This window comes from Saccopteryx leptura, chromosome 3, assembly GCF_036850995.1.
Source record: "Saccopteryx leptura isolate mSacLep1 chromosome 3, mSacLep1_pri_phased_curated, whole genome shotgun sequence".
In the NCBI taxonomy this organism is placed as follows: Eukaryota; Metazoa; Chordata; class Mammalia; order Chiroptera; family Emballonuridae; genus Saccopteryx; species Saccopteryx leptura.
In genome coordinates this window covers 79,967,403-79,984,127 of record NC_089505.1, presented here as the reverse complement: position 1 = coordinate 79,984,127, position 16,725 = coordinate 79,967,403, and the positions used below count along the sequence as shown (strand labels likewise).

Genomic DNA, 16,725 nt, shown 5'->3' with positions numbered 1-16,725 from the left:
TCAGGGCTGACAGTCCACACACGTTACAGCTCTCCTTTCAATTACACTCTGAATTTCCTCTGATGTAGTGTTCGCAGACAGAATTCAGTGAGAGAAGAAGAGTCCTGCTCAAGAGAGGAAGGGGCACTGGGAATGGAGAGATGACTCAGAAGTTTTGCAAGAGAGCCATGAAGAGAAAGAAGGTGCTATTTATAGAACAAGGAATTTGCTAAAGGGAATTTTAAGGGAGAGAGGGAGAGCGGACCAGGGAGAAGGTCTTGCTTTTTTCTGTGAGTTCCATAACAGTATTATAGCCTCTCCACTTGGGTCCATCCACCAACTTGTCATTCTTGATGAAATCGCTCCATTAGCCCCTCCAGCACACCAAAGCAGGGTAAAACAGTGCTCAGTTTCTCACTCTCTTTTTCTTCACACCCGACTATTAAATTTAAACAGCTCTGTCCCTGAGCCCTCTTTACCCTGGGGTATCACCACAGCCCATACCCAGCTGAAGATTCAAAACATCTGCTCTGTATGACCTCATTCATGTCCTTCCCAACCCAACCCCAGGCCCCAGTCCTATCCCATTCATTCCTCTCACTTCCTCTAGAGGCTCTTCTAACACCCAACCTGGTCTGACCCTCCATGCACACAGCCCACCCACAGGGGTCCAGCTTCCAAAAGTAAAATCTAAGCTCTTCTATTTTGATTTCATGATGCAGGGAACATGGGTAAAGGAAGTACACAGGGAAGTCTATTTAAATTTGATGATTGTTGCCAAAGGAAAAGAGAATGAGGAATTGAACATTGTTCTGTTCTCTCAGCTTTCATCGATTGGAGATGCCATTGGGGCCATTCCATAAAGACAATGTCCTTGTTTGAGATATACTCACCATAGTCAGTTAAAACAGCCCCCCTGTACAAACAAAGTCATCACAGTTGAACACCTCCATTCACCTCAAAACACATACACACACAGCTCGAGTAAATGAACATGTGTTTGTGACTTCTCACATATGACCCACTGAGCTTGTCTGAACATAGCAGAATTTTCCTCACATCTCCTAGACCATGATAAAGACTAAAAACTTTTCCTTTGTAATCCTCCTGAAGTCTACATAGGTTTGTGTCATAGGGTTTGTATCAGATTATATGAGAAATCCCCATAAAACTCTTAGAATATGAATAACACATCATCTATGGTTTGGATTACTCTTGGTTTGATGTTACGGGTTATGATAAATATATCTTTCCTATGTTTTATTATTGCACAGTGATGATCACTAAAACCTGAAATCTGTTTCTATACTCTCTTGTTAAAAAAAGACCTGTTACCTGAAATGTCCAAAATACATGCACCGTGCTCACAATTCTGAGAGTAGGAGCCAGCTTCCTCCAGAGTGTTGTAAACTCTTAAAACAGAGCATTTTCTCTGTGCTCAATGATGTCTCTGTCTCTCTGCTCTGAAATTATCACCAGTCTCAGGTCTCTCCACTGCTCATTCCATGGACCTCTCCATCCCCAGGGGGACCCCTCACTCTGATGACTCAGATGTATGATGTCACCTGTGACTAGTCTATGTGTCCCATTCTCTGTTTTATTCCTAAAGTTTGCTTAAACTATATATGAGTTACCCGTTATTCTAAGTATTTTTAATATCTGTCTTCATTAATCTGAGCTCCACACACCGAGAAAAGGAATCTCTCTTTTTCCCCTGTGAATCCCCAGAGCCTTTGTCATGGCTGGACATGGTAAGTCCTCTGAAGACGTTGTATATTTGATTGAATCAGGGAAGGAAGGAACAACATGTGCATTTATGGAAACTCAGAAAAGACGTGAGTTTTCTAGGTCACACAAATTCTAGAGATGGCAGAAGCAGAACTGGAACAGAAACTTGGTGGCTTTCAGACCTGTCCTGAATCTGCAATCTCACGTTCTGGGACAGGTGTCACCTTCTAACTTTGTCTTTCACATGAGGTAGAGGTAGAGTATACGGGATCTGGTGAGCTCAGATATGATCTGAAAGGTCGGAGAAGCTGGTGTCTCCTTATATCTTCCTTTAAGGGCTGGTGAGAAACTGAATTGTCACACGGAACCTGGACCTTGTCACCCATGTTTCTTTCTGTCCTGCTGGGATTTACATATTTATATGACATCTGCACCTCCGGTGACCATGAGGACCATCCCCATATATCAAGCAACATCTCATTCGTTGGTGCCTTTTGTCCTCAGTCTTAGAGGAAACAAATGTAGGTGAAGATGCTCAGCTCAGGTGGGGAGAAAGCAGGCACTATGCATGCCTCTGTCCATGGTGCTGACCCTGGGCCCCGGAGTGCCATCCTGACTCCTATTGATTCAGGCCCATGTATGAAGATAGAGTAAAGAGGCTTGTGATTTTGGGGACCAGGGTGCTTGAGGGCCCACTGGGAGTCTAAGATCAAGTATAGTTTGCTGAGACCTCTCCTTCCTAGATGAAACCCAATGACAAAACTCTCTCCACATCTGGAACTTTGTTCTCTCATATATCAAAGCAGAATTTTATTCCCAATCTCAAAGGCCTTAGTTATGTATAAAGTTGTCTTCCAGTAAATTTTACTATAAAAAAGTCAAGAAATTATTCTTTTTAAAATTTTTAAATTCATTTTAGAGAGGAGAAAGGGAGAGAGAGAAAGACAGAGAGGGAGAGAAAGAGAGGAGAGAGAGACAGACAGAGAAGGTGGGGAGGAGCTAGAAGCATCAACTCCCATATGTGCCTTGACCAGGCAAGCCCAGGGTTTCGAACCGGCGACCTCAGCATTTCCAAGTCGATGCTTTATTCACTGCTCCACCACAGGTCAGGCAAGAAATTATTCTTTATGAACTTTGCAAAGTTCACAGTAGTATGCCCTGTCTGTGCAAGGAACCACTGCCATTATGTGGGAGTGGAGAAAACCTGAATGTCTTCCTCAATTTTCATGAGCACTGGGTTTTCCTGTATTTCTTGGTTTTCACTTTGTCACAGTATCAAAGCATATCTTATATAAATACATATTTTTTTTGTTTATGTGCTTATTTAATTATTTTATTTTATCATTCAATTATTTTTATTTAAAAAAACCCTTCATAGACTGAAAATGGAATAAAGTAAGGACATGTTAAGGGTAGCTATCTTTGATTCAAGAAAAATTGGATAATGTTTCTTCTCTGTTTTTTAGATATGAAAATATGGTTAATTAAAGTGAGCTTCATATATTTCTAGTGTTCTGATTATTTGTAGAATTTTGCAGAGGACATGATCTGGTATTTAAAAAAACACAAAGACTCCACTGAAGAACCACTAGAAACAATAAACCAATACAATAAAGTTGAAGGATAAAAACTCAATATACAAAATTCTACAACTTTTTCTATGTCAACAATGAAACTTCAAAAAATGAACTAAAAAACCATAATTCCTTTTACAATTGCAGACACACAAAAACCCCCAGAATACCTAAGAATCAATTTAACAAAGCACATGAAAGACTTATATACTAAAATCTACAAAGTATAATTAAAGAAACTGAAAAATACACAATGAAATCAGAAAATATTTTATGTTCATGTACTGAAAGGATCAACATAGTTAAAATGGCTGTATTACCCAAAGCAATATACAAATTTAGTGCAATCTCCATTAAAATCACCATGTCTTATTTTTAAAAATGGGGAGAGGCCCTGAACAGAGAGTCCTCCCAATAAGACATACAAATGGCCAGCAGATATATTAAAAAGTCCTCATCTTCACTAACTATTAGAGAAATGCAAATCAAAACTGCAATAGCCTACCACCTCACACTTGTGAGATTAGCTATTATCAATTAGACAAGTACAAGCTAGTGTTGGAGAGGTTGCAGAGAAAAAAGAACCCTCATTCACTGTTGGTGGGAATGTAAACTGGTACAGCCATTATGGAAGACAGTATGGTGGCTCCTCAAAATACTAAGATTAGAATTACCATATGACACAGCAATCTCTCTACTAGGTATCTTACTCCCAAACTCGAAAACTTTGATGTGTAAAGACACATGCACCTCCATGTTCATCTCAGCATTAATCCCAGTGGCCAAGACATAAAGAGAACTAAAGTGTCCCTCAATAGAGGGTTGGATAAATTAGATGTGGTAGATAGATACAATGGAATACTACTCAGCCATAAGAAGTGATGACATATTGCCCTTTATGAAACATGGATGGGTCTTGAGAACATTCTACTGAATGAATTAAGTAAATCAGAAAAGTCTAAGAACTATATGATTTTATATATAGGTGGGGTATAAAGCTAAGATTCATGAACATAGTTAAAATGAAGTGCTCTCCTAGGGAGAATGATGTGGTGGAGGAGGGTGTGGGGGAGGGGAGTAAAGAGGAACAAATATCTGGTGACTGAAAATGATTTGACTTTGGGTGAGGAGCATACAATGTAATCAACAGTTCAAATGCTATACAGACATTTACCTGGAGCTAATGTACTTTTATTGATCAATGTCACCTCATTAAAATAAATTTTATGAATATAATTAAAAAAAGAAGTGATATCTTTATTAATGACCCTGTAGACAGTCTTTCATGCCACTATTTTTCATAATCAGGATTGCTCTGTGATGTTTGTTTCTGTTGGATGTTCACCTCCCTCAGACCATGTTGTCCACAGAGAGCTTCTCCCAGGGCTGTCCGGATGCACAGGACTGGAAGAGATGGATAGCTGCAGCTGCCTTCCCCATGGCGTCCACTCTCCCAAACTTAGCATCAGACTCTGATGTGCTGGGCAGAGATGGCTCCAAGTTGAGTCTCACACTCACACCTGGACAGATGCCCAGGTTGGACCAGAATGCATTGAATCTGTTGCATACACACACAGGAAACGGAGCTGGTTGCTGACCATGAGGTAAGTCAGTGGGCAGAGATGCCCCAGTGCTCATTTCAAATGTGGAAAAGAGGACAATGCTACCTTGAGAGCTGCTTTCTCCCTGACTGTGAGGGCTCCAGGGTCCCTCTCTTGTCCACACATGGTTGAAAACCTTCATACTGATGACCTCTGGCTGTGCTCAGGCACCAGTGACCACTCATCTGTGGCCCTTTAAACTCTATTGTGGCTCCTTCTACATTTTGGAAATCTTCCTTTTTCCTTTTCTGAAATGATGTGCCACTTACTTTACAAATATCATGAATAGCATTTATCAGCATTAGGAGCAGATGGGAGTTCCTGATTGGGCAAACTTATCACTTTATCTAGACCAGGGGTCCCCAAACTACGGCCCTCGGGCCACATGCAGCCCCCTGAGGCCATTTATCCAGCCCCCGCTGCACTTCCGGAAGGGGCACCTCTTTTATTGGTGGTCAGTGAGAGGAGCACAACATGCATCTGCATCCTATGGTCCTGGAGTACTGTATGTGGTGGCACTGCAAAGCACAACGTCGCTCACATACAGTACTGCTTCCAGTGACACGGGATACACGGTCACGGCTCCGGAAGCACGTCATATCACTTGTTATGGCTAGCAGTGACAAATATGGAGCCAGACATTGACCATCTCATTAGCCAAAAGCAGGCCCATAGTTCCCATTGAAATACTGGTCAGTTTGTTGATTTAAATTTAATTGTTTTTTTTATTTTAAATATTGTATTTGTTCCCGTTTTATTTTTTTACTTTAAAATAATATATGTGCAGTGTGTACTGGATTTGTTATTTTTATAGTCCGGCCCTCCAACGGTCTGAGGGACAGTGAACTGGTCCCCTGTGTAAAAAGTTTGGGGACCCCTGATTAGACAGTGAAGTGGATGCCTGATCTGTCATGGCTGATGCCAAACGTATTAATGAGATCTGAAATTAACAAGGATTGATTTCTCTCGTGTCCAAAAACCACTGACCTCACAATCACTCTGACTACTAAGGTTTATGGCAACATGATGCAGACCAGAAAACTGAGGTGCCGAGGATAAACATTACTGCCCAAGGTCATGAAGTAAATGATGGAAGAATATTCAAGTAAGACTTGGCTTTTCCCCCAAGTAAGAGAAGTAACCTAGTCATTATCTGTAAAATGAAGACAGGGACACAAAATGAGGGGACAACTCTGCCCAAGGAACAAGGGCACTGAGGAGGCAGGAATGAGTCATAACATTGCCCCAGGATGGTCAGGGTGGATGCTGTTGTAGGAGAAGAAAGAAGATTGTGGAAGGTGTGATACAAAGAAAGCCACACTCTGGGACCATGGAAAGGACCTATTTCCTTCCCTTATCTTCCTGTATTTCCTCTTTGTGCTCATTGTCAGAGACACTGGACCTGAACTGCACAGGAAGATAGTGGACCTGTCCCTGCTGATCTGAGCTCTGCAGTCACAGGGACACAGGTCTTCCTGAGGCATCTCCAGAACCTGGTGACCACCGTCCATGGTGAGGACCTCACAGGGAAGAGTTGATGGATGGGCTGAGAATGAAAGTGACCCCATGAGGGAGGCTCTGACATGGAAGGACATGGCCTGGGTCACATCACTTGGAAGGGCGTGTCAGGGTGACAACAGGTGTACTTCATGCTTCATCATGAACATGAGAGCCAGGCTCTAGGGAAGGGAATTCACCTCTGTTGTGGGGCTGCTGATGTGAAAGCCTTGTGACAGACACTGGCTATCAAATGGACAGTGTGAGTGTCTGTCTGTCCTGAGTGCACTGTGGCCTCGTCCATCTGCACAGCCTGGACCAGAGGGAGGAGACACCATGACCCCTACCCTTATAGCCCTGCTTTTCCTCAGTGAGATTTAAGGAGAAAATGGAGTTTCTAGATTATGAGTGATGGTGTCCAAGAGCCAGGCCCTAGTCTGTCAGGACAGCCAGAGACTCAGAAGGCTCTGGGGGAGGAGGGTTCAGCTAAAGACTCATGTGCATACCTCTCCCAGTAAACTCTCTCCAAGGCCATGTCTGGGTCTGAGAACCCACGTGCAGGTGGGACACAATTTCCAGAGGTCCCTGGTATCTTCTAAAGCAGAAAGGCTCGGGGATTTAGATGAAAACTCCGATGAGGCTGAGCATCTCCACAGACCCTGGAGTTCTCCTGAGCCCTCTTCCAGGGGAACCTGAGAGCCAGACCTGGGTGAGGTCATCCCCTTGCTGTGTGTCCACAACTGTGAAACCCAGAAGGACAGCAGCCCCTGACTCACCACATCCTGTATGTGTCTGTCCTTCAGACCCAGGGTCTCCTCCATCTGCAGAGCAGGAACACTCTGAACAGATGCCATGCTGTCCCTCCTCTCCACTCTTCTCTGACTCAGTCAGTGTGGACAGAGGGAGGGGGCAGCAGGAGAGGGTGGGGTGGCTACATCCATTTTTATATGGAAAACTTTAGGCTCAGGCAGCTCAAGTAAACGGGGCCCTAATAAAAATAAATCAGCTTAGATGTTTGGGTATAAATCATTGACAAAAACTCTCTTTCAAGACTGAGTCTGGGCCAGAGGACCCGCGTGCAGGCAGGTGAGTCCTCCCCAGGCTTTGTGTCCCACCTCTTACTTCACCCCCCTGGGGCTCAGGAGGGAGCACAGAGGTCCTGGGTAGGGTGTACTGGGGTTATTGAGGAATGAGGGTTGGGGTGCCACAGACCAGTGCAGCTAGAAATTGTCCAGGTCCTGAGTGAGAATAGTGCATAATGAAGAAATAAACTCAGAGAGGAAAAGGATGATATCAGGAGGTCTCTGCAAGCTGATGGCAAGCCAGAGCAAAGCAAGCCCCAGGTCTGCTTTATTGTATAGTGCAGAGCTGTATGCAAATAAGGAAGTCTCTGATACAAAGTCACACTTCTGAGGCATAAACAGGAATCCATTTAAGGCATAAACAGGAATCCCCCCACCATGCATAACTGAAATCAACCCACATCAGAACAAACAAAGGATGAGAGGAAGGGCATGTCAATTGCCTCTAGCAACTTAAGTAAACAACCAGGTTGTGGGCAAGAGCTGAGCCTTTAGCAACTTGATCAAGCAAGTGAAGTGGGGGGATGGGCAGCAAGGACCCTGTCAGCTCACTGTCAGCCCCCACACTTCTGTCCCCCACAAATCTAAACTGCAATGACCCTGTCAGCTTGCAGTCTCCCACAGTGGGGCTCTTAGTAATGCAACCTCTGGTCTCCTTCCAGTGACCTTCCTCAAACCCACCATCTGGACTGAGCCAGGCCCTCTCATCCTCTGGGGGAGATCTGTGACCATCTGGTGTCAGGGGACCCTGGAGGCCCAGGAGTTCCATCTGTATACAGAAGACATGAACACGTCCTTGGATAGAAAGAAACCACTGAAGCCCAAGGACAAGGCCAAATTCTTCATGAAAAACATCTATCCAGGAAGATATTACTGTAACTACCTCAGCCCCACTGGATGGTCAGAGCGCAGTGACCCCTGGTGCTGGTGGTGACAGGTGATTGGTTCCAACCTCAGGCTATGCCCTCTGGAAAGGGGTCCCCCCTCTCATAGACCTATCCTGGGGGAAATGGGGGGGGGTGAGTCTCATCTCACATGCTGCCTCTTCTGCTTCCAGGACTCTACAGCAAACCCAGAATCTTAGCCCTGCCCAGCCCTGTCGTGACCTCAGGAGGAAATGTTACCCTCCAGAGTGGCTCTGAGCAGCCATTTGACAATTTTGTTCTGAGTAAGACAGGAGAAGACAAGTTTTCTTGGACCCTGGACTAACATCAACATGGCAATGAGACGTTTAGGGCCCTGTTTCCTGTGGACCCTGTGACCCTCAGACACAGGAGGACATTCAGATGTTATGGCTATTTTAAGAAGTATCCCCAGGAGTAGTTACACCCCAGTGACCCCTTGGATCTACTGCTCTCAGGTGAGGTGCCCTCAACCCCATCCTTCCTGAGCACTGTCAGCTCAGGGTCCTGTCCCCAAGACACATCAGAAGTTGGATGAGAGTCAGGGGGCTCTGGGTCATGGTCTCACAGCAGAGTTCTGCCCCTCAGATCCATTCATCATTTCTCACCCCTCCTGCTCTCATGGGTTTTGAAAGTGGCAGGTGGGCCAGGGGAGTGTCTTTGGGTGACACAGGCCAGTTGTAGGAGAAGAATGATTTGGGGACTCCAGGGTGACCCCAGCCTCTCACCACACTTTTATTCTCATTCCCAAGACCCCCTGAAGGTCGCAGCCTCCTACCCACAGGGCCCATTACCACAGCGGATGAGTCACTGAGAACTCTGCTCAGAGGGAGCACAGACCACCCACGGCAGTTCTGAGAGTCTATCAGGGGATCCAGTGTCCCCCAGACACTCAAGGATGGGCTGTGTCCCAGGGGCTGAGAGTCGGTCAGAGATACTGAGATCCACAGGGATCCCAGGGCTCTGAGACTGGCAGGATAATTTAGTAAGTGTCTCCAAGAGTAATCTCACCTTTGTGACCCTTGGAGGTATGGCTTTCAGGTGAGAGGACCTTGATCTTCATTCTGAGCTCAGTCAGCTCTCGGTGTTGCACACTGGAAGGCCTGGACTAAGCTGGGGGTGAGGAATCTCAGTGGGGGGTCAGCCAAGCAGATCTGCTCCTTAGAGGTCTTCCTACACCTGCCTACTCACACCAACTCACCTGGGTCTGAACGGTGTCACGTTTGTAGTAAAGGTTTTTGGGGACCACACAACAGGTGGAGGGGAAGAGTTTGAGTGAGGTCAGGACACCGGAGTCAGCTCCAGACTTCAGCCCCCTTCCTGCCCTCATTTCTAGAACTCTGTAAAGCACCACCCCTTACAGGTCCATCTACACTCTTGTTAGTCACTGGGGCCTCTGGGCTCAGGGGGAGCACAGACCATCCCAGGGTGGAACTGAGTCTCTCAGATGACCTCCTGCCCCCAGAGACTCAGCACAGCCCTGTCTCCCAGAGGAGCTGGTAGTTCTCAACAGATGGTGGGTAATAGGTGGGACCACAGGGCTCAAGGACCCTGAGGTGGCAGGTGACAGGTAGAATGGTCATGGTAGAGGGAGATGTTGGGGCCCAGGTGTGAGAAGGAGCAGTCAGCTCGAGTGGGGGGTGGGAGGTAGCCCCTATGCCGCACCTCCTTCCTGATTCCCTGGAGGCTCTGAGGATTGGTCCCTCCCAGCAGCAGTCACACCCAACGAGGGGTCAGTGATGTTCTCTGTGGGGAGGTGGTGTTGGGTCCATGGAGGATAGAGACTGAGTCATGTGGAGGGTTTGAACACCTGTTGAGATGCTGACTTGGTCACACCCTTCCTCTGCATGGACCTCAGTGTCCCCAAGTGTTCAAGGAGAGAATCGTGGCCCAGAGCTCAGATTTTCTTTCAGTTCTGGCTCTGAGCTCCTTGGAGAGGGGGCCTCACAAGGAAGGCCACAGGATATGATGTTGTGGAGAATGTCCCCTCTGTAGCAGTGATGGTGACACTGTAAAGGGACAAACAGATTGGCCAGGGGTCCAGGGAATCCATGTACATTACCTCAATTCAGAATCAGGTCAGAGGAGAGAGGGGGCAGGATTCAGACCTGGGTCAGCTCCTGGCTCTGATGCTCCTGCTGTGGGGCCAGGCTGTCCCTTCTCTCCTCCTGGAAATCAGGATGGTGGCCAAGGTGTGAGGTCTTCCCTCTCCTCACATGAGCCCTGATGTCCCTTAGGGAGGCTGGTTTCCAGAATCTCCCTCTGCCATGATCATTCACCTGTCACCTGTTGGCCTCAGGGCTCTGGGAGCCCTGTGGATCTCAGCATCTCTGCCTGATTCCCTGCCCCTGGGACACAGCCCATCCTTGAGTGTCTGGGGGACACTGGATCCCCTGATAGACCCTCAGAACTGCCCTGGGTGGTCTGTGCTCCCTCTGAGCAGAGTTCTCAGTGACTCACCAGCTGTGGAGATGGGCCCTGCGGGTGGGCTGGGACCTGCAAAGGGCAATGAGAATGTGGACAGGAAGGGGGTGAGGAGCTGCTGGTGACCCTGGATTCCACAAGTCACTCAGACTCTGTCCTCTGTCTGCACTGTGAGCTCCTCAAGACCCTCCTGCTGCCAGCCTGACACATTCTGGACCCAGGAGAGGGGAAACAGGTGGAGAGGGGTGACAGGGTCTCTTAGGGGCTGATGTCCCCTGTGTGACCAAACCTACAGCCCCTTCTCTCCCATACAGCCTGATGAGTTCTGGGGACAAGGCCCTTAGACTGAGCTCAGAAAGGACAGGGTCAGTGTTCTCTCACCTGAGACCAGGAGCTCCAGGGTCTCACTGGGCTGTGACAGCAGGTAGGGGTTGCTGTTCTGTGAGCTGTAGCACCTGTAGGTCCTCCCGTGGGCTGAGGTCACAGGACTCATGGAGATCTCTGCCTGGTACTGCTGAGCTCGGAGCTCTGATCTAAGACGCAGGGGGGATCGGCTATCCCTTCCTTGGACAGAAGGAAAGTGTTCATCAGGCTCTGTGACTGACACAGCAGGGGCACGGTCTCTCCTGAGGCCACTGTGGGGCCCGGCTGCATCCACTGAGAGGGAGGGTCTGTCAGGGAGCCGTCCTAGAGAGAGGGAGGGTGGGTGAGGGGCTGCCCACCACCTTGTTCAGACCTGAGAGTCAGCAGCCCTCTCTCTGAGGACCCTCCTCTCTGTCTGTCTCTGCTTCTCTGAGTCTCCCCTCCCCTCCCATCCCCTGTCTCTCTCTGTCTCCCTCCCTGGGACCCTGCACGTTTACTCTGCCCATCACCACCTGAGATCCTTCACCAGGACCTGTGCAGAGTCTGGGTCCCTGACTGAACCCATTGGGTCCTCACCTGCCACCAGGATGTCCACGGGGTCACTGGGCGCCGACCACTCGGAGGAGAGTTTGTATCCACCGTAGCATCTGTACCGGCCCCTGTGGGAGCTGCTCACAGTGTCCAGGGAGAAGTTGGCCTGAGAGAGCCCAGCCTGAGGCTGCATAACAAGGCTATGGGAGAGGTCATGTCTCCCCTTTTTAAACAGAATAAACCTGTCATATCTGACATCAGAGCGACACTGGAGGGTCAGGCTCTGTCCAGAGATCACGATGGGGCCCTGCTGGGTCAGGAGGGAGGGCTTCTGAGACACCCCTGGGGAGCCAGACGTGAGTTACAGGGGCTGCTCCTCCCACACAATGTCTTCTCCTGTCCTGGCCCAGGTCTCACTGTCTCTCTCTGTGTTTCTGACCCAGGTTCCCCTCAGCTCACACTCTCCCATGAGGCCCAACTTACAGTGAAGACCCCACTAATGAGTCTGGGTCCAGGGATTAGTTTCTGATGCCTTAATCCCTGGATGAGACAATAATGAGACTCACATGAGACCAGGAGCTCCAGGGCATCAGTGGGCTGTGAGCACCCCTGGTGTCTGTCCCTGTGACAGCCATAGCATCTGAATGTCCACCTGTGGCTGGGGGTCACGGGGCCCACAGGGAACAGGGCCCGGTATCCTCCACTGGGGCAATGCTGTGAGTCCAGGTTCTGGGAGGAACTGTGATCTCCTTCCTGAATCAGAATGAATTAGTCAAATGCCATCTCAGATCCACACTGCAGGGTCATGTTCCCTCCTGAGGTCATGACAGGACTGGGCAGGGCTGAGTTTTCTGTAGAATCTTAGGAGGAGGAGGCAGAGTGTTGAATGAGGCTCAGACCTCTTTCCAGTCCCCCAGGGCTGGGCTTTGAGAGGGGAGACCCACTGAGGGCAGACCCCCTTCTTGAGGGCAGAGTCTGAGACTGGGACCCTGAGTGTCCCCTCACCTGTCATCACCTGCTCCAGGGGGTCACTGCATTCTGACCAGCCAGTGGGACTTTAATAGTTACAGTAATATATCCCTGTGTCATCGTTTGTCATGTGTGTGATGGAGAAAGCTCTCTTGTTCATGGGCTTCTGTGAGGTCTGTGTGTCCCAAAGGACACGTATGTTTCTTTTATACAAATGGAACTCCTGGGCCTCCAGGGGCCCCTGACACCAGATGGTCACAGAGCTTTCCAAGGGGATGACAGGGCCTGGCTCAGCTCAGGTGGTGGGTTTGGGGAGGGTCCCTGGAAGGAAACCAGATGGTTCATTGCGAACACCCTCCCCTCCCTTATTCCCCAGCTCAGCCCAACACCCTCCTTTCTATCACCTCATCCCAGGACCTCTGTGCTCCCTCCTGAGCCCCAAGGGATCCTGGGGAGGACTCACCTGTCTGCACGCGGGTCCTCTGGCCCAAACTCAGCCCTGGAAGAGAGTACCTGTCAGAGGTTTGTACCTGGATGTCTGAGATGATTCCCTTCCCAGCAGGATCCCAACATCTGGAGCTGCCTGAGCCTAAATTCCCCATGAACAGGGATGTGTAGCCTCCCTAACCCATTGTGCTGCACCATCCCCATGTCCACAACTGACCGAGGCAGAGAATAGCAGAGAGGAGGCACAGCATGGGTCTGGTTGAAGTGTTCCTACTCTGCAGATGGAGGAGCCCATGATCCTAAAGGACAGAGACACACAGGATGTGGTGAGTCAGGAGCTACCGCCCTTCCGGGTTCCCACAGCTGTGGACACACAGCAAGGGGATGGCTCCCCCATGGCCTGGCTCTGGGTTTTTCCTTGATGAGGGCTCAGGAGACTGCAGGGCCTCTAGAGACACTGAAACCAGACCTGGCTTCTCTTCTGATTCCAGAATTCTCTGCCTGGTCTGATCTGATCACAGATAAAACATAACTTCGTGACTTGGGTTGACTCAAGTGGCTGGCTCTTTTTATTTTATTTTAAATATTTAAATTTTATTTAGAAATTTAACTTTAACACCGTGACATAGATGAATAAGATGACATAGGTTTCAGGTGAACATTACTATTTCATTTAAACTGTTGCTTACATTGTATACCCATCACCCAAAGCCAAATCATTTTCTGTCACCTTATATTTTTTCTGTTTACACACTTCCATCACCCCCTCTCCCACTCACCTCCCCAGTATCCCCCTGCCTCTGCTAACCAGTTGACTTTTATCTACTTGCATGAGTCTCAGTTTTATATTCCACCTATCTGTAAAATAGTATAGTTCTTAGCTTTCTCTGATTTACTTATTTCACTCAGCACAAAGTTCTCAATGTTCATCTATATTGTCATAAATGTCACTATGTCATTGTTTCTTATGACTGAGTAGTATTTCATTGTATATATGTACTGCATCTTCTCTATTCATTCTATTGATTCACACATCTATTGTTTCTGTGTCTAGGCTACTGTGAATTGTTGGGGACCAAAAAATCAACATGTTTTTTAGAGTTTGAATTTCTGGGGGACAGTGGTGCTGGGAACTGGCTGCTGCCCAACCCCCCACATCACTTGTTCTGTGAAGGTGTAAAAGGCTAAGCCCTTCCCCAGACCTCCACGTATTTGCTCATCCTACCCCCCCCCCCATGTTTCCTGGAAGAAAAGACTGCCTTCTTTGTGTATGCTTATATGATATATTGGTGGGGGGTTTTGCACTTGATGGAATTCTTGAGTTGCCTTGGAAACTGTAATCAGAAAAGTCATTGATTGCTAATTTCTACTTTGCCCTGTAAATAAAGAAGGATGTGGTATCTGGGAGTGGCCATGTTTTGTAGCTCTGTTAGAGTGGTAATTTTCTGCTAGCAGCAACTGTGAAGCCCAGCGGACCCCATCTTTTATATTCTTTAATTCTTTCTGTCTATTTTCTTCAATTCTGTACCATTCCTGCTCGGGACCTGAATATACTCCTCGTGGCTGGCCCATGGCAGGGAATAATGCTGTGATGAATATGGGGATGCATGTGTCTTTTTATTTATTTATTTATTTTTACAGAGACAGAGAGAGAGTCAGAGAGAGGGATAGATAGAAACAAATAGACAGGAACAGAGAGAGATGAGAAGTATCAGTCATAAGTTTTTTGTTGCAACACCTTAGTTGTTCATTGATTCTTTCTCACATGTGCCTTGACCGTGGGCCTTCAGCAGACCGAGTAACCCCTTGCTCAAGCCAGCGACCTTGCATCTAAGCTGATGAGCTTTGCTCAAACCATATGAGTCCACACTCAAGCTGACCACCTCGGGTTCTCAAACCTGGGTCCTTTGCATCCCAGTCCAACGCTCTATCCACTGTGCCACTGCCTGGTCAGGCTGCATGTGTCTTGATGTACCAATGATTTTATGTTTTGGGGGTAGATACCCAGTAGAGGGATTACTGGGTCATATCATAGTTCTATTCATAATGTTTTGAGGAACCACCATACTTTCTTACATAATGACTGTGCTAATTTGCATTCTCACCAGCATTGAATGAGGCTTCCTCTTTTTCCATAGCCTCACCAATAGTTGTTATTACTTGTCTTATTGATAACAGCCAATCTAACAGGTGTGAGGTGGTATCTCATTGTATTTTTGATTTGCATTTCTTGAATAGCTAGCATCTTCTCATGTATCTGTTGCCAATTTGCATTTTTTCTTGGGAGGCACCATAGTATCAGCACCAGGGACAGAGGCAGGTGGGGCATCTGCTCTGTTCTGAGTTCACAACACTCCAGTAAGCTTGCCCTGCTCACGGAATTGTGTGCACTGTGCATGTATTTTGGTCATTACAAGGAACAGCTCATTTTAAGGAAGAGAGTGTAGGAACAGATTTCAGGTTTTAGTGACCACCTCTGTGCAATAATGGAACCTATGAAGAATAGATATGCTTATCATAACTTGCAATATCAAACCTAGAGTAATCTAATGCATAGACGATATGCCGCCCATATTCTAAGAAGTTTGTGGTGATTCCTCATGTAACCTGATACAATCTGTATGACTCAAACACATGTAGCCTCTAGTAGGAATACAAAAGAATCTTTATCATGGTCTAGGAACTTTGAAGTAAACTTTCCTATGTTCAGGCAGGCTCAGTGGGTGGTATATGAGAAGTCACAAACACGTGTTCACTAATTCAGGCTATGTGTCTCACGGTTGACTGAGGTGGAGAAATGTAATGACTTTGTTTACACAGGAGGGACTGTGTTAGCTGACTACAGAGAGTGTGCCTCGAACAAGGTCACTGTCCTTGGTGGAATGGCCCCTTCATCATGTCCAGTCAACCAACACTGAGAGTGGAACAGTGCTCTATTTCTCATTCTCTTCCTTCCAACCCAGTCCTTACATTTAAGGGGTTCTGCATCTGAACCCTCCTTATCCTCGTCCCCTGGACTAGAAATATCAGAGATGCTTTGATATTACTTTTGGAAGTTGAACCCCTGTGGGAGGACTGTGTGCATGGAGGGTCAGAGAAGGTGGGGTGTTAGAATAATCTCTAGAGGAAGTGAGAGAAATGAATGGGGTAGGACTGGGGGCCATGGGTAGGCCTCAGAAAACGTGGATGAGGTCACATGGAGCAGATGTTTCGAGTCTTCAGCTGGGCATGGGCTGTGGCAATGACCCAGGGGACATGAACAAGGAGGGTTCAGGGGGCAGAACTGTTTAAATTTAGTGATTGTGTGTAAAGGAAAAGAAAGTGAGGAAGTGAGCATGGTTCCACTCTCTGCTTTGGTTGACTGGAGGGAAAAATGGGACTATTCCCTCAAGGATGATGCCCTCAGGGGAAGGACACATGTGGAGAGGCTACAGCACTGTCCACAGATTCACAGAGGGAAGTAAAACCTCCCCCCTCCCCCTGCCCTCTCTCCCTAACACTTCCCTTTAGTAACTTCCTTGTTCTATAAATAGCACCCTCTTTCTCAGCAGGGCTTCTCTCAAAACATGAGTCATTTCTCTGTCCTCAGTGCCCCTTCCTCTCTTGGGCAGGACCCTGCTTCTCTCAC

At 47.6% G+C, this 16,725-nt stretch overlaps 2 pseudogenes; one reads left to right on the top strand and one right to left on the bottom strand.

Annotated features, from left to right (window-relative positions):
• The first annotated feature begins 4,880 nt into the window (after window positions 1-4,880).
• LOC136398234 (leukocyte immunoglobulin-like receptor subfamily A member 5) overlaps window positions 4,881-16,725 on the top strand; it is a 62,722-nt pseudogene continuing 50,877 nt past the window's right edge.
• Window positions 11,128-13,348, bottom strand: LOC136397188 (leukocyte immunoglobulin-like receptor subfamily A member 6; annotated as a pseudogene).